Source organism: Hemicordylus capensis, chromosome 5 (assembly GCF_027244095.1).
Source record: "Hemicordylus capensis ecotype Gifberg chromosome 5, rHemCap1.1.pri, whole genome shotgun sequence".
Lineage (NCBI taxonomy): Eukaryota > Metazoa > Chordata > Lepidosauria > Squamata > Cordylidae > Hemicordylus > Hemicordylus capensis.
The window spans coordinates 132,243,052-132,264,204 of record NC_069661.1 but is presented as its reverse complement, the minus strand read 5'-3'; the positions used below and the strand labels follow the sequence as shown (position 1 = coordinate 132,264,204).

The 21,153-nt window shown below is 46.8% G+C and overlaps 1 protein-coding gene across 6 annotated transcripts in view; it reads left to right on the top strand.

The window, feature by feature from the left end:
- Positions 1 to 7,395: 7,395 nt before the first annotated feature.
- Positions 7,396 to 21,153, top strand: part of PPARA (peroxisome proliferator activated receptor alpha) — a 76,609-nt gene continuing 62,851 nt past the window's right edge. For 2 of the 6 annotated variants that reach the window (XM_053255134.1, XM_053255139.1), the window contains exons 1-2: positions 7,396 to 7,846; positions 15,143 to 15,274. The gene's annotated coding sequence lies outside the window, so the exon portion shown is untranslated. The other 4 variants (XM_053255136.1, XM_053255135.1, XM_053255137.1 and 1 more) reach the window with 4 other exon arrangements.

Below are 21,153 nucleotides of genomic sequence, written 5' to 3'. Positions count from 1 at the left end.
AACAACAACCCCATTTCAGCCACATCCTTTAGATCCCAGCCTGGAATGACTGGCTTTGGTTTTGAGCAGACAGATGTGGGAGAAATGTGTATATTTAATTTGAAGTGGGTTAGACAAATTGTTGGTTTTTAATATTATTTTAAATTAAAACACAATCAAAAAAGTCCTATAAGTGGATTGTTTCATGACAAAAAATTACAAAGTCCTTTAGGTTTCAGTGAAATGTACTTCCAGTTAAATTCCAGCCTGAGGCTGCAATTCTCTACACATTTACCTAGAAGCAAACTGTACTGAATTTGTTAGGATTTATGATAAAACAGACATAGGATCACATTGCATGGTTGAAAGTCTCCTTTGTTAATCAGCAGTGAGGGGCCCATTTTAAAATCTCGTCTCCAGGACCACTCCAACCTTGCTACGCCCCTGTGCTAAGGCCATGCAAAATGGTCTGTTTCAGCTGGTGTCTCCTCCCCACACCCTGTAACTGGTGTCTTTCTGATATTAGGCCAATTTGGATGAGACAGCACCAGCACATGTGAGCAAGGTGTTTTGCCACGAATATACCCACCATGATGTTGGTGGAGAACATCCCAACATGCTCTTAGTGCATCCTTTATCATGAGAGGGCTGTTCATCTGAATTGCCCATCTACATAAGCTACAAGTACATATTTAAAAGGTTATCAGGAGCACATGTAGAGGGGTGATTCAGATTAACAGTCCCCTCACGTGATCAAGGGATGCACTGAAAGTGCATCAGAACATCCTTCACTGATTTCACACCAGGTACATTTTTGGCACAACCTCGAGTACAATATAGAAGCAGAAATGTTGGAGATGCACTGACTTTTAGCACCAGCAATACTATTGACCATTGGGGGTAGAGACAGTCAGGAAGGGCATTCCCTCTCAGTCCATGTTTTCTCTACTCTGATTTCCCTTTGTTAAACTGATAGTCTAAGGTTTCATTCTCTCACCTGGAGAGAGAGAGACTTCCTTCTTCTCCCTTCCCTCTTCCTGTATGTAGCTAGCAGCAAGGCATATAGGCCTTATCTGTCTCCCTGATGGATTTCCTAAATAAACTGTTTTATTTAGAACTTGAACTCCATGTCTCCAGACAATATTAACTAGCAGTGCTCTCCTTACCTGTGCACTTCTCTGCAGGTAGATAAACAAATCTCCCCTCCAACAGTATTTTGCTACTCTTTCAGTTATTAACCAGTCTTGATCAGAAAGAAGCAAAGAGACATAAAACTCATCAAATCTACCAGGAAATTTGGCAATAATAGGGGTAATAACATGACAATGTCACAATAATAAGAGTAATTTGAAAGTATTGGGGATACTAACTCAACAGCACTTGAATCACAAGGACAGTGTAGCACCTTGTCACTCACCATTCTCTGGCGGCTGCTGTCTCCCCAACATGGAGGTGAAGCAGACAAATGAGGTGCTGTTGGGGAGACACCAGCAGCCAGAGAGGACCAGCTGGGAGTTATTCACACATGGCTTTATGCCTCAGGGTATCCAAAGAGCGGATGTACTTTGCAGCTGATTTGAGGCTGTTTAATTCAGGGGATTAGATGGACAGTTCACATAGCCATGGGCTCCTCCCTGCACTCCCTGCAATCTTTCTCCTTTGTTTGTTCCTACTGCGGTTTTTTCCTCCAACCAATCACATACCAGAGGAGGTGGCAGGAGACCTTTCCCTTCTCCTTTTGGGGGGAGTCAGTTTGACAGTCGGTGTATGCTTAGAACAGCATACAGCATACAGCAGCAGCAATGCCTGCTGGGTTTTGCAGCTGGGGGAACTGAGGCTGCATTGCAAGGGGCGTGAGAAAAGGCCTGGACTCCAGGTTAGCAGAGGCACAGTTCCCTCCTCCCTCCGAAAGCATTTGAGGAGTCCCCCCTAACTCTCCCCATGCCAAACCTAACCACCGCATCTTCAATCCGCAAACCATCTTTCTCCCCGCTCCCCCCCACCCCGCAAGTGTATTTCAGTTTCAGTGAGGAGTTGCTCCTCAGGCTCTTCCCTATGAGCCACCACATCCGTGCAGAGGCTTCCCAGCTGACTCGTCAGTTTTTGAGGGTCATGAACCCACCGGGAAGGGAAGGGAAGGGCTGGCAACAGGAGGGTGGGGGCAGGAATGAGGAGAAAGCCAATGGCAGGCGCAGAGAAGGGGGCAGGAGGCGGCGAGACGAAGAGCAGCCAAGCAGCTCCCGATCGCTTACCAGTCTGAAACCCTGCAAGTCAGCTGGAAGGGGCCAACTGACAGGAGTGAGCTAGCGTGGTGTAGTGGTTAGAGTGCTGGACTAGGACCGGGGAGACCCAAGTTCAAATCCCCATTCAGCCATGATACTAGCTGGGTGACTCTGGGCCAGTCACTTCTCTCTCAGCCTAACCTACTTCACAGGGTTGTTGTGAGGAGAAACCCAAGTATGTAGTACACTGCTCTGGGCTCCTTGGAGGAAGAGCAGGATATAAATGTATAAATACATAAATTAATTAAATTAACTGTTTCCCTCAGTGGCTGTGTGTGGGGAGGCAGTAGTGGTGGTGTGGGACTGCTCCAAGGACTTAGGGAAGAGAAGGCTCTGGGCGAATGGCCTGAAGGCACTTCCAAGCGCCTCCCTGCCACATCAGGCACACCCATCCCGTGGAGGAAGCCTAGCCGGGAGCAGCTCCAGCCCACCCACCCCTGCCAGCAGCCCCCCACTGGAGTTGGCAGGAGTGTTTGCTGCACAGGGCAGGGGTCCGGGTTGGTCACTTTTTCTTCCACTTGTTCCATGCCCCGCTTTCCCCTTTGAAATGGCCCCTGAGCGCAAGCCAGCTGCTCTGAAAGACAGCCCGAGAGCCATCAACCTGTGAAGCCAGACTAGTTGGATTTCTAAGGGGCTGAGGCTGCAGTCCTGGGCACACTGAGGAAGCATGGGCAGGATTGCACTGCACACACAGCAGGGTGAAGGCGAACTAGAAGACCTAGCTGACAGGGGGTGGATCCCAAAGGTCAGGAGCCCACTTCGGGTCAGATGGCGGTGGGTTTGACAAACTCTGAATTACTGGCAATGGCCACTCCACAGATCAATGGAGAAGCCCCATGGCCTTCCAGAGAGCTAGGTTAAAAAGAAGAAGAAAAAGCTGCCACAAATAGAGGATTTTTTTTACCCCAGACATAATTTGGGCCAAGCTACAATGTGCAGTAATTCTTAACAGTAATTGGAGGGGAAAGCAGAGTTGGGTGTGTACCCAACTCTGTACCTTGATAGTCCGCAGGGACTTTGGGTTAAAACTTGCTGATATGTGGACTCACAGCCTCCATTCCAGAGGGGATGCAACCCCTGCTAACTGGGCAAAGAGGCACCTTTTAACGTGGTGATTCTCTTTATTTAGCAGGGGGAGAGTAACTGGCCCTATCCACCCTCAGCACAGTACCTCCAATGACTGTTGCTGGTGTATATCTTATGTTTCTTTTTAGATTGTGAGCCCTCTGGGGACAGGGATCCATCTTATTTATTTGTTATTTCTCTGTGTAAACCGCCCTGAGCCATTTTTGGAAGGGCAGTATAGAAATCGAATGAATAAAAATATAAATAAATAAACAAGCAAACAAACAAATAAATGCCATGTGTGTAAAAGCCCCTGGACAAGCAAGGCAAATGGCTGTTGCTGTATCTGTAATGCAGCAGTGGCAAGAGAACCAGGGGGCAAAGGTGAATGCAGCTGTTACAGCAGCAGCGAGCAACAGACTGGCCAGCAGGTGGGCTCTGGTAAAAGCGGGTGGGGCTACCAAGGCAAATCAGCCAGTCCAGGGCCCCCTTCCAGTTAATTCTACTGGGGTTAAAAGAATGGGGCCTGGGACAGTCACCCTGCTTGCCATGCCCTAAGGACAGCCCTGTGTGCCTTCACAGTCTGCACTGCTCTGGAGAATTCTGGAAAATGAAATCCAGCCTCCAAATATCCCTTAATATATTTGAGGAGCGCAATGCATTGAGGGATTTCCCCTCAAGCTGGGCGCTCTAGGCACCTGGCTCTGTGTCTGCTTGGCAGGGCTGTCCTTAGAGAGCCCTGGCAGGGTGCGGGGCCCGAGGCAAATCAGCCAGTGCGGGGGTGGGGGAGGAAAGCAGGGCCCGAGGCAGTCGCCTTGCTTGCCATGCCCTAAGGACAGCCCTGCTGCTCGGGTTGCAGCCCGAGCAGACACATGACCCTGGGACCCATTAAAAAAACAAAAACTTGGGCTACCTGGAGAAGACCCAATCCTGGTGCTTCACGTAAGCAGCCCTATCCAGGTAAGGCTGCCCAAGCCTGGTTAGGGCTGACGTGTGAATAGCCTCAATACATTACACAGCCCACACATACATCTGCTACGTTTCTGTCATCTGTAAGACTCCATAAGGCTATGCACATGACCGGAAGGTGGAGAGGGTGGGTGGGCCGTGGGAAGGCTGTGCAGAACTTACCTTGCCCCCAGACAATCCTTCCATATTGTTGGGAAGTGCAGGCTGCGCTCCCACACAATCGGATGTCTGGAGGCTGGGACAATGTGTCCCTCCCGACCTCCATGTATCCCACAGTGAACTGCGCAATGAGCAGTGGGGGGATACCCCTGTGTGACAGGAAGAGTTGCCAACTGTCCCGCCCTGTGTGGGATGTCCTGACTTATGGAAAACGCTCATCCCAATAAGGACTCATTTTCGCCTGCTTTTTGACTTCCTTTAACCTTGTTGTTGTTTTGACTTTTTCTTTCTTTTACTTTTAGAGCTGCCACTGTGCAGCAGCAGCTGAGCAGGACAGCAGTGAGATCTCTCCCGCCTCCTAATTAAACTATGTTAAGTCTGTCAGGGCAGGGGTTTGGAGCACATGCTAGTGACAGGCAAAACTAGAGAAGACGGCGCCGGCAAAGACTCCCTTACCCGACCCGCCTTCCTCCAAAATGAAGCCGATCTGGCTGCAGCCGGATAGGCTTCATTTGGGAGGAAGGCGGTTCGGGTAAGGGAGTCTTTCACCAGCGCCGCCTTCTAGCTAGTTTTGCCTGTCACCAGCACACATGCCCGGCCCCTGAGCCCCCGACAAACAGACTTAACATAGTTTAATTGGGAGGCGGGAGAGCAGGGGAGAGCAGCTACCCACCCACCCCCCGGTGGCGGCGGTAAGTAACCACCACCAGGTAAGCATGCCCAGCAGCAGCTGCCACCTAGGGCCAAGACAACCCCAAGGTGGCTCCGAGGTGGCCCTAGGTGCCCCCCAGTCCCCTCCGCAGCATTCCAATTTCAGCCAACACAATGTTGGCAACCCTAGCAACAGGCAATCTAGGCACCCATCTCTGTGCAAGCAGCCCAAGTGGTCACATGACCTCAGAACCAGGGTTAAGAGTGTGCACCACCTCTTAAAAGTGGTGATTGTCTTTATTTAACAGGGAGAGAGCAACTGGCCCTATCATCCCCAGCATAGCATCCTCCAGTGGCTGTAGCTGGAGGCTGTCTTTGGGTGTGTGTGGGGGGGTGGAGGTTGTGAGCACTTTGGGGACAGGGAGCCATCTTTATTTTATTCATTTATATTTATGTAAACCTTTTAGGATCGACTGTCAACGGTAACAGTAAACAGCAGTCAAGAAATACGCTGCAGACTAGCACTTGGTAGGATAGCAATGAAGGCCTTGGAAAGGATGTTTAGATGCTGTGACATGTCTACACCTACAAAGACTAGAATCGTTTGGACAATGATTTTTCCCATAACACTCTATGGGTGTGAAAGCTGGACTTTGAAGAAGCAAGATGGGAAAAGTATTGATGCTTTTGAACTTTGGTGCTGGAGAAGACTTTTGAGGATACCATGGACAGCCAGGAAAACAAATAAATGGATCATAGAACAAATCAATCCAGAATTTTCACTTGAGGCACAAATGACCAGGCTCAAACTATCATACTTTGGATACATTATGTGAAGATCCAGCTCCCTTGAGAAGTCCATAATGCTGGGGAAAGTGGAAGGCAAGAGAAGAAGAGGACGGCCAGCAGCAAGGTGGATGGACTCTATTACAACAGCAATGAATGCACCACTGAGAGACCTTAAAGGTCAAATTGAAGACAGATCATCCTGGAGAGAATCTATCTATGTGGTCGCTAAGAGTCCACACCGACTTGAGGGCACTTAATCAATCAAACTGCTTTGGGAACTTTTGTTGAAAAGCAATATATAAATATTCATCATCTTTGTCATCCATCCATCCATATCTTCTGTTTTCTCATTCTTCATATAAAAAATATAATTGACTTGCTGAATCAGAATGAGGTCCATTGATTGTTTTATTGTGGCTGCTTCCTTTTGTGCTTTTGTTCTGTTTTTGTTCTTTGTCTTTTTAAAATAAATGAAGTTAATTTTTTTCTGAGTTTTTGTTATTGATGAGAGAGAGACCTTGGGAACCTCGTTGGCAGCATACAAATTATAAGATTTAAAATTATGAGATTATGAGATTTTTAAAAAAATTAATGACATGAAATTTTTCCCATAATACATCTCTCGGGACTTATTTTCTGTTTGCTTACTTTCAGGGCTACAGTCTTAATTGTTACAGTAGAAATCTTTCCCAAGAGGTCTGTAACAGCCTGCTCCAAATCGTGTTACTTTGTTCCATGGGGCTGTGTGCACGTGCCAAGGAAGTGCACATAGGGCTGCAGCCTTTCCAGTCTGATCTAAAAACGTCGATTCCAAAATAAATCTCATTTTGTTCAGTAGCGCTTACTCCCAAGTAGGTTTGTCCTACTGTGGGCAGAGTGCAAAGGCGTGCGCTTCACGCCAAGTTTCGGGGAGTGCTGTGTGGCGGTGTGGGTGCATATTCACAGCCACATGACATCAGTCGCGAACTATGTTGATGTCTGTCTTGTCGTCGTGCGTATAGGGTTGCCAACTTCTGAACGGCCCCCTGCAGCTGTGCCTTTTAACAGCAGCCTGATCTGCAACAATGGGCAGGTGAGAAGACCTTCGCGCCACGGAGAGCTTCACGCACTGATTCCTGCAGATCAAGCCGGCGTGAAAGGCGCAAGATCGGAGGCGGGTTTTTTGTCCCAGGTCAGTTGACAACCGCCGGGTGGGCCTACCAGGCATTTGCTGGTCTCTGAGCCTGCAAGAATTTGCCCGTGATTTGTCCTCGCTGTAAGTGGCGTGGCGGTATGTGCTGCTTGTGCTGCTGTGGCCTGTGTACGTGTCGCTGCTTGGAGGTCCCTTCCCTCCCTCTCTCTCTCTCTCTCTGCCTCTGCAGAAACCGTCTGTTTCCCCGCAGGCTCCCCGCCCCGCTTTCCCTTCTTCGTTACCCAATAGCAACTGGCCATTGCGGGAGGTGTGTATGGGCGTGTGTTATGTACGTGTGTACAACGCAACCTCATTTCCGGTACCTGTCACCCAGCGACCTCCCCGGGTGAGTTGTGCGAGGCAACGAGACGGACTCCTCGCTTGTCGTCCCGTGTCCCCCGCCCAGCCCCCCGCTCTCCCGCTCGGGCAAGCCGTGGCCTGCCGTGCGCGCGCACGCGCGCGCCCAGCCCTACCTAACGAGGAGCACGCAGGGCTCTGGCCGTGCTAACCCCGGCACTCCACGGCACCCGCGCCGCGGATGGATTCCTGCTTGGCTGGGCTGACTTCGATGGTCGGTCCAGTGGATGGGGATCTGCTTCGCTCTGAAGGCATTGCAGAGCGAGCGCCAGGCGGAGATTCGAGCCTTACTCGGCAAGTGGGCCAATAGGAGCCTTCGTCCCTTCTGTGGCAACGGCCAGCGAGGCAGGCTTGCTAGCTAGCTTGCTTGCTTGCTTCAGGGCAGGGTGCGCGCGCGCTCACCTCCTCCGCGCGTCAAGACCAGGTGCGTGCGTGACCTTCCTTTCCCACTTTACGCAATAGGATGAAGGAATAGAAAAGGGGTAAGATCAGATGGTCTACACAGTTGCAGAAAGGGTGGGAGTGTTGCTATCTTAGTTTTTGCCTGAGTGGAGCTTCTGTGCTTTTAGCAACCTATGAAAGAGAAGTCTCAACAGGTATTGCTTTAAGGTTGCTTTAGGAGCTGCACCTGTTGAATGGCTAGCTAAATTAGTGCGAGTGCTTCTTTTGCTGGTCTCTCCGGGTCTGTGAGATCTTTTCCTACTTCATACATATTTTAAGGTTTGAGGGAACAGAAAAGAATGGGATGGCTGGTTTGTAGGAAGTGGGGGTTGCCACACACACCCCTCTTGACATGGCTGCTGTGCTTTTAACAGCCTGTTAAAGAGAAATTCGACACATGAAGCTTCCCCTTATTATTACATCTCTAGGAAGGAAAGCCGGGCACCAGCTGATTTTATTTATTTATTTATTTATTTTGCTTGTTGATCTGTGATAGAAGTATATGTTCCTTTGTTGCCCAAGAGTGTTGGTGAATGACCTTGCTTCCCACTACTAATCCTCTGGGGATGGGGGAGGGTTTAGTACTTATTTGTTGAACCAGAGAGATAAGAGCGGGGGTTGCTGTGTATGATGAGTGTTGTTTATGCTTTTCCCTAGCAGGGGTCCTGCCCCTTGTATCCAAGGAGCAATTCAACTGGTGAAGTTTCCCTTCATTGCTTTGTCTGCAGGATGGGGGGGGGGGCGGGGGGGGCACAGCATCTGTTGAATTCCTGCATGTCAAGAGTTTTAGAGAGCACCAGAAGCTTTGCCAGAAAGAAGTGGCACCCTGGTTTGTTCATGGGAGTTCTTGCTTGGTTTAGTCCTCCTTTCCAACTGAAATGAAACCTAAACATATACATAGTTGTGTATCTTTCCTTGTTGTTGTTGCCATTCTCTTTCTCCTTCCCCTTTTCTGTAGATTATAAACACTTTGGGGTCAGTAATCATCCTGTTTGTGATGCCATGTTCTCTGATGGGACCATACAAATAATAATAGTTTGAGGAAGAAAGGTCTTATAAAAACACTTTTGTTAAAGAATACATTCTCTTGGCACTGCTTAGTGTTCACATGTATTGTTTGTTTGATTTATAAACATGTGCTGAAAGTCGTCTTATTCAGAATTTGTTATCCCTTAGCTACTTTTAATTACATCCTTCGCCTAATCATCAGCATAATTTGGTAGTAAAGAGTAGATTACTCCCACAGCCTCTCTGGGTTCTCAGTCATGTTTATGGAAATTAAGAGCCTATGTAGTGTAGTGATTAGAGAGTTGGACTTTGGTTGCAGAAGTTGGCATTCAAATGCCCAGTCAGTCAATGAACTCACTGGGTGACTCGTCAGTCTGTCTTTGCCCATCTCACAGGGTGGTTATGAGGTCTGAGTGTGGTGGCACACATCTGTGTGCTCATTGTAGGAAGAATGGGATATATGTTAATAAAACAGACAGATCATATCTATCTATCTATCTAATCAACTGAGATTGGATGTAAGCATTTGAATTACTCATAAAGATGAGCTAATGCAAACCAGTTTGCCCCATTTCAAGTAGCGATGGTTATTAACTGCAGATTAAGATTATCACACCCTAGATGGCTGTCTCATATTTTATAGCCAAAGTCTGGGTGAGTCTTGCATGACAAAAGGAAAAGACAAAACAACCAACCCGCCCCCCCCATCAGTAAATTCTGGAGAAAAGGAACTTAAATTAACTAGAACAAGCTAATTCATGCCAATACGAAGAACAGAGGTAAAGGAAAATCTTTAACAGGCTGAAGGTGGGTTGTGTTATGGCAACTTCTTTCTATTTTATATGAGTGTTGTATTTCCTAGTTATAGATGTGAGTCATGTACACCTTGCAGAAGCTGGTATGGAGGCTTTTGTTGTCATTGACAAACTGAGTTGCGGTTTTCTTCTTAAGGTACTCCTTAGTGGCAGGAAAGTTGTGTCCCCTTGTGTTGGAACGTTCCCATATTCACAGAACAGGAGGCTTTGCTGCTAAAGTTGGGGTTTATTTCTGTGGTTTGACAAGAAAAACATGTTTTCTCTAACCTGTAGCTAGTTATCTAATTCTCTCCCCTTGCTCCCCGCCTCAACCATTCTTGGTATAGTCGGGGCCAGACTGGGGGCACTGAGAGGGCACCAGAATGTATGTGGGGAGGGTGCCAGGTTTAGAGCAGAATAAGTAATTAAGGGTGGGAGTTGGGGCACAGGGGCGCCATGCGGGTAGGGCGCACCGGGAATATGCCCTGTTGCCCAGTCCGAGCCTGGGTATAGTCCTAAAAGTATCTAGGGACATTGGAAGGACATGAAAGTAATAGTAAGTAATATCTTTCCTGCCAAATGGCAAGATTTAAGGATTATTTTTTGAGTTATCAGTATGCTGACTACTCCCTCCCCCCATACATTTTCAATTCACAGCTGCAATTAGGTCATCTTGATTGTAGTAGCTCTGCATTACAGGTATAAATGGATATGTTGTTGTGAAATTTTGTCTTACAAAATAACGCATTTAGTCCTTGTCAGATTGTATGCTCTTGTACGCAGCTTCCAGTTGCAACTTGATTTTCAGAGGTGGTTCTCTTCTGGGACTTGGTCTAAACTGGTAATCTGATGCACAGAAGTTTGTCCCTTCAAGTCTCTCAGCCAGCCTAATCTAGTACCTCACAGGATTGCTGTGATAGGGGGAAGAGTGTATTTTGCCCAGAGCTTCTTGTAGGAAGGGTGGGATATAAAAGTAACACAAATGTGCACAAATATTTGTATAGATGTCAGCACTGCTTCTAGTTAGTAACTTCACTCAGTCAGTGGCTTATTATAATATTATAATAGCAAAATATGTACTGTATTCTGAGTCTGATATTGACCTTGGTCTCTGTTTTCCATGATCCAAGTGCAGGGCATACCTACTTTCTTCTCCCCCTCCCCCGCCAATCTGCCCCACTTTCCATATTGGGAAAGAGTGGCATACTTACAGGGGATGTGGGAGAAGGTCCTTTGCCAAGCAACTGGTGCTGTGCCTTGAATCTCATTTGCTGTAGGGATATGGAATTGAGGATTTGCAGCAAGTTACAACTGAGTACCTTAAGCTCACTTGCTTTGCCTCTAAATATTAACTGTTCATCACCCTCTTACCCCTTTCCCTTCAAATAATTTGAGTTTCCAAGTTCTGTATTGGAAAGGTTATAGCTGTGAAGCAGTAACTGCATTCTGCTTTTGATTTCACAGTGTAATTATTAATAGTGTCACCACCAGCACTCTGAATAATCAGTAGCCCTAAGATGGTTGGAGGGGTCTGTGTGTGTCGGGATATTGATGTAATTCCAGATAGAAAACTTTCCCTCAAAGTTACAAGAGGAGAGCTGGTCTTGTGGTAGCAAGCATTACTTGTCCCCTTAACTAAGCAGGGTCCACCCTGTGTTACATATGAATGGGAGACTAGAAGTGTGAGCACTGTATGATATTCCCCTCATGGGATGGAGCTGCTCAAGGAAGAGCAGAAGGTTTCAAGTTCCCTCCCTGGCTTCTCCAAGATAGGGCTGCACCCTTGGAGAAGCCGCTGCCAGTTTGTGAAGACAATACTGAGCTAGATAAACCAATGGTCTGACTCAGTATATGTCAGCTTCCTATGTTCCTACTGCCTATTACTTAATAGCTTAATTAAAGTTACTTAGTTATTAATTAATGTATTTTTATTTACCTGCTGAGATTCAAATCCTGCATGGGGGGGGGATTAATTGCAGAGAGGCAAAACTCTCCAGTTTTGTTTAATTTCTAAAGTAAATGTTTCATATCTATTTACATTAAAATGAATTCCAAGTACATACCTATACTCTATTACTAATTAAAGGTCCTGCATCTTACAGTTTTTGTCCTTAAGCTCAAGCTTCCAATTGTTTTTCCCTTTTGGGATGGGTGTGTAAGGGAGTTGATTTAATCAGGTAAATATTTACTTTAACATAGTCTTTTGTGAGCAGGGTGTGTTTGCATCTTAAAATGAACACTTTAATGTACTGAAATAAAATGCCTCTCTTGGAGGTGTCACAGATACTAAAAAGACACATTACAACACCCGTTTGTTTGCAACTAGAAATATGGCACATAATTATTAATTATGACAGGCAGCGTGGTGTGGTGGTTAGTGCTGGACTAGGACTGGGGAGACCCGAGTTCAAATCCCCATTCTGCCATGCTACTTGCTGGGTGACTCTGGGCCAGTCACTTCTCTCTCAGCCTAACCTAGAAGGAAGAGCGGAATATAAATGTTAATTTTGTTAAAAAAAAAAAATCTTTTTGACCATGTTTACATGAGACTACTTTTGGACTTGTAGAATGTACAGGAATTTTCATAAAGAAGGTTTTGAGAAGTAAAAAAAGTACAATAGGCATTCCGCATTATCTATGTTAATGTCCTCTGTATTGAATTATTTAGGACAAATACCCAGAGCCGCTCTTACCCCTGGACTTCCGGGCCGAAGTCCAGGGCCTCCACACTCCCTGGGGGGCCTCCAAATCCTCCTTAGTCTGTCCTGGGTGGCACTGGCCTGCCACTGTGCGGGTTGGCTGAGCGTGACCTATGCTTTAGAGGCAGAGAGGGGAGTGGGGAAAGAAATATGTGGGATGGGAGTATGTTAAGTTGTGTGTTGAAATGTTTCTGCTAATGCATATTTGCATCAATATACATGCTTTATATTCTTATATTCTTGCTAGTTAAGTTGCTGTTTGGGCCCTCAAGATCCCACATGTTAAAAGTTCTGCCTCTGCCAGAGTGTGTGTGTGGCCTCCAAAGTGGGGGGGGGGGGCTGGGGGGGATCCAAAGGCCTTCAGGTCCAGGCTCCAAAATTACTAGGTGCACCTTTGCAAATAATTATAAACAAATAATAAATAATCCCCCGACACCCCGCCCCAGCTTCTGGAAGTATTGAACAAAAAAAGCATAGTTTTATTAAATGAAAATAATATGTGTTAACTTTGTGGGCATGACTTTGTTAAAAAAGCATATAACTGCTGTGGTTCTGTAGATGTCTGAAACTGATATGCTTTGCTGTAACTGGGAAGGATAGTACTGGGAAGGATAGTGGGAGAAGCAGAGCAACCCGAGTAATTCATGGAATAAGTGGCTAGGATTCTCAAAATTTGAGGTATTTCAGGTGATTAAAGCACCTATTTTGGGGAGACACCTGTAAAGATGATTTTGGGATGCATTTTGCAGGATTTCAGCTTTTAAAATGAAGTTCAGTTGTTGTTTTTAACCCACTCGTCGGGTTAACTGTTCCGCTCTTCCCCATGTTTGTTCCTATGAACACTTTTGTTAAGGTACCATTATATACCCACAGCTCTCAAACTGTTTGGAACCAAGCTGCTAGCTCAGCTCCTCTATGGTGCCCAACTGGGCCCCTTCCCCAACTTCAGTACTGGAACTTGTGCAATCTAAATTCCTGTGGCCACCTTGCGCTTGGAGACAGGCCTGATCAAGGTGGAGACTAGGGTGTGGGTGGCCATGCTTTGCTGCTGGCTTAGACTCTTTGTGCCCAGTTGGTCTTGCCCCTCTAACCCTACATGATGATTACCAATCTAGTTGGACTCAGTCAATTGAAACAAAAATAGCCACCCTGGGTGTCTCTCTCCTTTGACATTATTTAGCATGGGCCATGCCCAGGCAAAAGCCAACATCAAGCAGCGTATCATAGACATTGAGCACCAAACTGAACTCAGCAGGGTCCCGAACTTTCGTATCAGTGATGGGCTTAGATTCTCTGCCTCTCCAGTGGCATACTTACAATTGGAGGTTCCAAAACACTGGAGGGCGTTTACTTTGGCTCGCTGTCATGACCTCCCCTGAGCTGTGCTAGATGGCCATTACAGAAGGACTCCATTTGCAGAACGACCTTTCCCCCGTGGCTCAGGGCAGATTGAAACTACTGAGCATGTCCTCCTCCACTGTTTGTTTTACAGAGACATTCACACCTACCTCATCCTTCCATTGCTGTGCAAGTATCTGGGAGGCTCAAGCCAATTTTACATCTCTATCCTGTTTTCTAATTTTAAGCCTGCTGTCACACATAGTGTTGCCAGGTTCTGTGTGGCAGTGACCAGCATGTGCCGGCGGATGGTAGGCAGTGGGTCCTATCAGCCTTAATCTGACCACTAGTGACTCAGAGTGGGCTCTACAGTTCACTCATTCAGTATTGTTTGCCCTAGACTCTTCTCTTCCCATCCCCTATAGCTTTAAAGCCTGACTGTTATCTAGTTCTATTGCCTATGCTTTCATGCATCTGTCTCTTTGTCTTCTAACCTTTTTACATTTATTTCTATGCCCCACCATCTTTTAATGTCCTTTTATGCCTTTTGTGCTTTTATATGACTCCTTAGGCTTTTTATGCCCTTAGGCTTTTTATGACTTTTTAATGCACTTTAATTTCTATTATCCATATGCACCTTTACCATATGTAATCTCTCCTTATACTTTATGCTGGTCTATGACCGTCATAATAAAGATTGATTGATTGCTGCCATCTTCCCTCTGCCTCCCTGAGCCTGCATTTAGGTATTTGACAGCAGCCTAAGCAGAAATTCAGTAGGCGGAACTTACTTCATCACGTTATCTTCATGCCAAGAAAGGTTCTGTTTGCTTAATTTCTATGAGCTAGGCTGCTGTTAAGGCACAGGAGCTGGACCAGGGAAAAGGTGACACAAAACTTTTGCAGCAATCTTTCTCCCCAGAATCTCTTATATGAGAGCCCGTAGGAAGAAAAAACAGTGAGCAGTTGACTCCTATATTTAAATATTGAGGGCATTTAGCATGTTAAATGGGAAGAAAGAATTGCAGTATAAGTAAATGACGTCTTAATACACTACTTGATACTATCAACTTTGAAGGCTACTTAAAGGGGTAAATATCTAGTTTAAAACCTCTGTAATATCAATATGAATGTTCAGCACTTTGCACCAATATTTGGCACCAAGTTGATAAACTCATACAGCAACCTTGTACAAATGAATTAAAATGGACTTGACTGTAGGTATCTAGTATCTGCTTGCACTGATTTAATTAGGACAAGCAATTTACTTACTGATTAGATTTTAATCTACCTAGGTTGGGTGCTAATCAACATGGTTGATTAAAGACTGTAGTAGCATCAGCAGATTTGCAGAAGTTTTTATGAAACTAAAATTTGCTAGAATTTTGAGAGCCCTCTCTTCAAGCTTTCTCCTCTGACATTTCTTCTTCTTTTTTAAAGTGAAAATATCAGCAGTCCAGAACTCATGGTGAATCCAACAGTAACAACTGAATGTGCCTATACAATGGAAGGGAAATGTATTATGGATACATATCTCACTTTCATCTCACTTCCAAGAGTTGATCAGAAATGGTAAGTAAATATTTGTTTTGGATAATTATGCAATCCACTCTGGAATATGTCTTTTAAACACTACTAAAGGAAACTGCCAAGGACAAACTTGTTTGGAAACCTTGAATGAGGTGCATAAGCTGGGGAAAGTAAGTGTGTGTGTGTGTGTGTGTGTGTGTGTGTGTGTGTGTGTGTGTGTGATCCCTCCCATTAATCTGTTTTAGGACTGGAGCATATGAGCTCAAGAATTTAATTATTATTTTTAACCTATTATTAACACAGGTAACTGTATATGTAGAGTACAGTTATAATGATGATAAAGTCTGCCCCCTTGTTGGGCCCTAAATCTTGTTTGAGGAGTTAGTGTATCTTCCTGGAACTTAAAACCTGCATATTGTGTAAACCGTTTTTCACTGAAAAGCAAGTTTTTTGGACAAGGTCTCTAAACATGTACAGAGAGTCTCTTTCTATTGCTTACACATCAGTGTCTCAATGCTTCTTTAAAGAACTCTATGTCAAAAGGCTTATCTTTGCATATTTAACTAAATTTTAAATTTATCATGGGATGGAGGAGACAGAAAGATGTAGTCAGCTCTGCAATATCGTGCATATGGTGCCCCCCCCTTTTTGCACAGAGGAAACGTTTATAAACTTACGTAGTCAATTCATGGAGAGAGAATTTTATTCAGGTTAAAGAGAAACTGGCCCTATCCATCCGCAGGACAGCAACCTTCCAGTGGCTGTTTGTGATCGTGAGCCCTTTGAGCACAAGGAGGCGGCTTATTTATTTATATCTATGTAAACAGCTTTGTGAACTTTTGTTGGAAAGCGGTATATAAATATCTGTTAGATTAGCACTGGCCTCTGTGGGTTTTGTGTGTAGCTTGTCTCTTCTGAATTATCTCAATCCTTTTGTCTGATAAACACATTTTGTAGTGTTCCTACTCTTTGTCTGAGGCACTTTGTGGTCTAAATTAAGCCATACAGTCTATGGAGGTGGCTGGATAGGGAATTTACTAGATGGCCTTTTTGGTTCCTTCTCACCCTGGACACTGCAGGGTTTGAAAACTGGCATTGCCCAGCTCAGGAAATGACTGGACCCTGTGATATTTCACTAGTCTTGAATTCAGGGTGAACATAACTGCCTTTACAGGATTTTCTTCTCTATTGGGGTTGAAACTAATGTTCAGCCTTAATGAAAAATTGGCACATTTATTTCACCAAAGCCTTTGATTAGCTGTAAGTTTGGGTTTTATTGTTTGTTTCAAAAACTTTATAACTATTTTAATTTGGTTTTAATTGTGGCTGTATTGTTTGCATTGTAATATGCCACGAGACATTGGTATGTGGGGGTACAGAAATGTAATAAATTAAAAAGTATGTATGCTTCTAAATTTTCTTTAGATCCTTTATCTATGAACAGCAGCCTATTCAGTGAATAGTGTATCACAAAATAGTTTTACAGTATCTATGTTACATTGATGTGGCTAACATAGATGTCGTCTTTATGCAATTTATCATCCTGTGGAGTAAAGTGTTCCTATGTCTTATAATAGACAAAGAAGTCTGACTGTTACTGTTCTGAGGCCTGAAAACTGGAGCTGTGATTGACCCAAAGATACCTATTGAAATAATCTCTCTATATATTTCTCCTGGGTGTGCCAGGGAAAATGCGTTCCAGCAGCCCAGCTGATTGGCTGGGCTGCGGAGGCGCCAGATTGGCTGGCACACCCAGGAGGAGGAGAATTGGCTGCTGCGAGCCATGGCCGCTGGTGGGCCCGGCCCGGCGACGGGTGGCGGTCGCGGGCCTGGCCCGGCCGCAGCAAAGTGGTGGCGGGCCCGGCCGAGGTGGTGAGGCAGCAGGTGGCCAGCCCTGATACTAGGACAGAAGGTGGGGGGAGAGGGGGCTGGCCTGCTGCTGGCCGCAAAGACTGGCAAGCGGTGGCAGTGGGCACGGCAGGCTGTGGAGGCGGCACTTGGTGTGGCGGGCCTGCTGGCGGGACAGGCCATGGAGGCGGCTCTTGGCCAGGCGCGCCGGCCAGGCCAGGAGGAGCCCGTGGGAGACTGGGGTAGGAGGGAACCAGGCGGTGGGATTTTCCTGTCCACCGCCCAGGAGGAGGAGCGGTGGTGGCGGCCGGGTAAGTAGAACTTTTTAAAATGTGGGGGGAGGGGGCATGGGGAGGGCAAGAGGGGCAGGGGGAGGGCAAGAGCGAGGGGGGGAGGGGGCAGGGGAGGGGGAAGGGTGAGGGAGGGGGGGCAGGGGGAGGGAGGGGCAGGGGGAGGGGATGGGGAGGGAGGGGGCAGGGAGAGGGGAGGTGAGGGAGTGGGACAGGGGGAGAGCAAGAGGCAGTGGGGCAGGGGGAGTGGGAGTGGGAGGGCAAGAGGGAGGGGGCAGGGGGAGGGCAGGAGAGACTGGGGCAGGAGGGTGCGAGTGAGGGGAGGGTGAGAGAGAGGGGTGGGAGGGAGGGGAAGAGAGGCAAGAGTGTGGGGCAGGAGGGAGGGAGAAGTGGGGCAGGAGAGAGGAGAGAACAGCCAGCCCCAAAGAACGCACAGATGCTCTGTGCGGGTTGGCTAGTATTTATTTATTTAGCATATTTGTATACTGTCCACTACTGAAGTCCCTAGGCTATGTACAACATTAAAACAACAACAAAAATTAAAACCTATAAAAGTGTCTTCAAATTGAGGAAGAACCAATACTTGCAAGCAGCAGCCAGGACTCCCCCAGATACCTGAAGTGGAAAATTAAAATGGTTCTCTACCCCAATTTGTGAAGTATCTTGTGTTCCAAGAAACATCCTCTTTAAAACAAAAAACCCTTCCAACTGAGACCCTTGGCCCCACTAAATATGCTGAAATTGTGCTTAAAACAACATTGGATATGAGCAGGGGCACACCTAAGTGATTTTGGAGCCTGGACTTAAAGGCCTTTGGAGGTCTCGCTACAAGTTAAGCACCATCACCTAAAAGCCCCTGGAGTGCCCCCCCCCGGTGGTTCATCATCACCTCACACTCACAAACACACACACCTGTGATACATGCATTATTTTTAAGCATGTGAATTCTTGATGGCACAAATAGCAACTGAACTCACAAGAATGTAAGAATCCTGCCATCCCAACCTGTGAGCATCTCCCAAACTATTTCTATTTGTGGTGGGGTGAGAGGGAAGGGAAAATGAAAGTGGATAAAGAATTTAAGAGAAAGAGATAAAGAAGGAAGGATAAGAGAGAAAGAGCCTTGCAAAAAATGGATCAGATTATTTTCTTTCTCAAACCACTGTTGAGGACTGAGACATATTTCTCTATTCCTATTTATTTGATGGAGAAGGGGTTTGGCTTGAACAGAAGCAGGGAATGAGTACAAGCTGCTGCCACCCCCCACACAAACACACCCAGAAAACAGTTGAAGCAAGAAACAGATCCCTCTTTGAGACCCATCAGACTCTCTCACACCTGACTCCCCCAGCCATTCCAAGACCCCAATCTCCAGTATAACAGGAGAACTCAGTACTGCACAGCATCACCTATTCCCATAGTCCTTCCCTCTAGTCTCTTGATGTCAGGGGCATAACTACCATTAGGCAAGGGAAGGCGGCTGCCTGGGGGCCCCCACGCCTCGAGGGGCCCCCCAGAGGCAAGTCACATATGAAGTGAGTGTGTGTGTATCAGCAAGGGGCCCATTTTAAAATTTTGTCTCTGGGCCCCCTCCAGCCTCGTTACGCCCCTGCTTGATGTGCAGGGTGTATTGTCTGCAGTAATATTCTGCACATGCTCAAGAGCACTTCTATGGATACTTGCTTCATAAATTTCAAGGCTGGGCTCTGGCGCTGCAACCACATTCTCAGGGACACTTCATGGATCCCGTGGCTGAACCAGTTCTGCTGCCCAAACTGGTGAACTGGTTTTGCACTTGCACAGAGGGTGCAATTGGATGTAACCCAAATGCCAGTTAACATTAGCTCCCACCACGCAGGGAAGCTCAATTTGCAGGCTGTTTAAGCTGATGCAATGTTAGGGAAGCCACGGAATTTGAAGCAACAAAATAAAATACACTACAATTGGGAGGACAGGGTGCAGGACTAAGGCTCTCTGAATGTTTCCTTAAGCTGGGCAGGTGTGCACTCAGTCAGTCCCTTGGATGGGAGACCAGTGGGTGGGGGAAAGGCCCCTCTCGCCAAAATAAAGAAGCCATAGTCAAAAGGGTAACCCAACAATAATAGACCACAGGAGGAGTAGGAGCAAATGTGTACATTTTTATATAGAGCACGCGCACGCGCACACGCACACACTAGCACTGTCACTGCAAAAAGATGATGTTGAAACCTAGCCCTCAAACAGCACAATACAAAGGCTCCTAAGACTGGACCAAGGTGGGAAATGGATCACAATCAAATCACTTCCCCCACCCTGCCAAACCAGCCTTCCCCCCCCCCCACAAGACCCCAACCCACAGGCAGTCACACAGGCAGCCAAACCAGCACTCTCTCACCACCCACCCAAAATGCCAAACCAGCCCCCTCTCCCCCCACCCATCCAAGACCTCAACCCACTGGCAGCTACACAGCATAATAGAAAATGAGACAGCAGTAGACAGTTATTGGTTTAATGACTGTCTCAGCTGGTGGTTGGGCTCAGGGCTGTTGTGGTTGCTCACTGGTGGCTGCTGCTGCCGCCCAGTGTCTAGTGGGCAGCTGCTGTGGTGGAGAGCAGAGTGTCTGCCTGCTCCTGATACCCCTTCCTGAGCTCTCTACACTCTCACTCATCACCTCGTCAGCATCGCTGCTGCTGCTCCCTCCCTCTTCCTAGTGTGTGCAGCAGTGTTCCTTGGCTGCACGGGGCATGTAGACGGAGGGAGGGGCTGAGGCGTGCCCCTAAGCAGCAGCCAGGATCTCCGCCACACTGAGGCGGCCCCTGCCCCTCACTCTGGTTTCGGCATGGCGGAGTGGAGGACAGACACACAGGCCGCTAGCAGCAGCGTGGCCCCTTCCCATTCCCCACTGAGGCCCCTGCCCGGCCACACACTACTGCGGTGGCGCCCTGCACAGATGGCCACCGCCGGCACGCACAGTTGCTGGGGACTGGGTTGACTGCCACCATCATGGAGGGGAGTGTTCAGAGGCCCCCACAAGCAGCAGAGGACTGGGCCAGATCCCCGTGGCCTGGTCCTAAGAGCACCTCTGGCTATGATTTTGTTAATATGGGGATAGACAAGATCACTGAACTTTTAAACAACATTGTATCTGAGTGAAAATGGAATAAAAGCATTCCCGTTCAAATGTAGCATAAGAAAAAAGAAACCATCCAGTATCCCTTCTTGAGAGTGAGTACTGGGGCCTATAGCTGCCTGAGCACTCTACTTTTGTTTCTTGGGTAGGAAAGCATAGTGCCTTACTACAGCATCTGTGCTGCATTTCCCACTGGGGACAACCACTATTTTCCCCATGTGAACAGAAATGCAGTAGATCCTGGTGTGGGTTGTTCCTACCCTCTCCCTGCTGACTGAGCAAAGAGGCACCTTTTTAATGTGGTGATTCTCTTTATTGAGCAGGGGGAGAGAAACTGGCCCTATCTATCCCCAGCACAGCATCCCTCCAGTGGCTGATACTAGTGACTATCTTTTGTTTCTTTTTTAGTTTGTGAGCCTTTTGGGGACAGGGAGCTTATATACAAGTGGTATATAAATATTCGTAGTAGTAGCTGTTGATTATGAAGAATCAACTTTTGGCAGCATCCAGACTAAATTAGTCAAACTCCATCCTATAGAACTTAAAGGGACTTGAGTACTAAGTTGCCTCACTAATTTCAGTGGTGCTTAGTCATGACTAACTGTTCTGGATGCTGTTTTTACTGCAAATTTTCAACATGATTTCATGGTGTCCAAAACATATACATAAATAT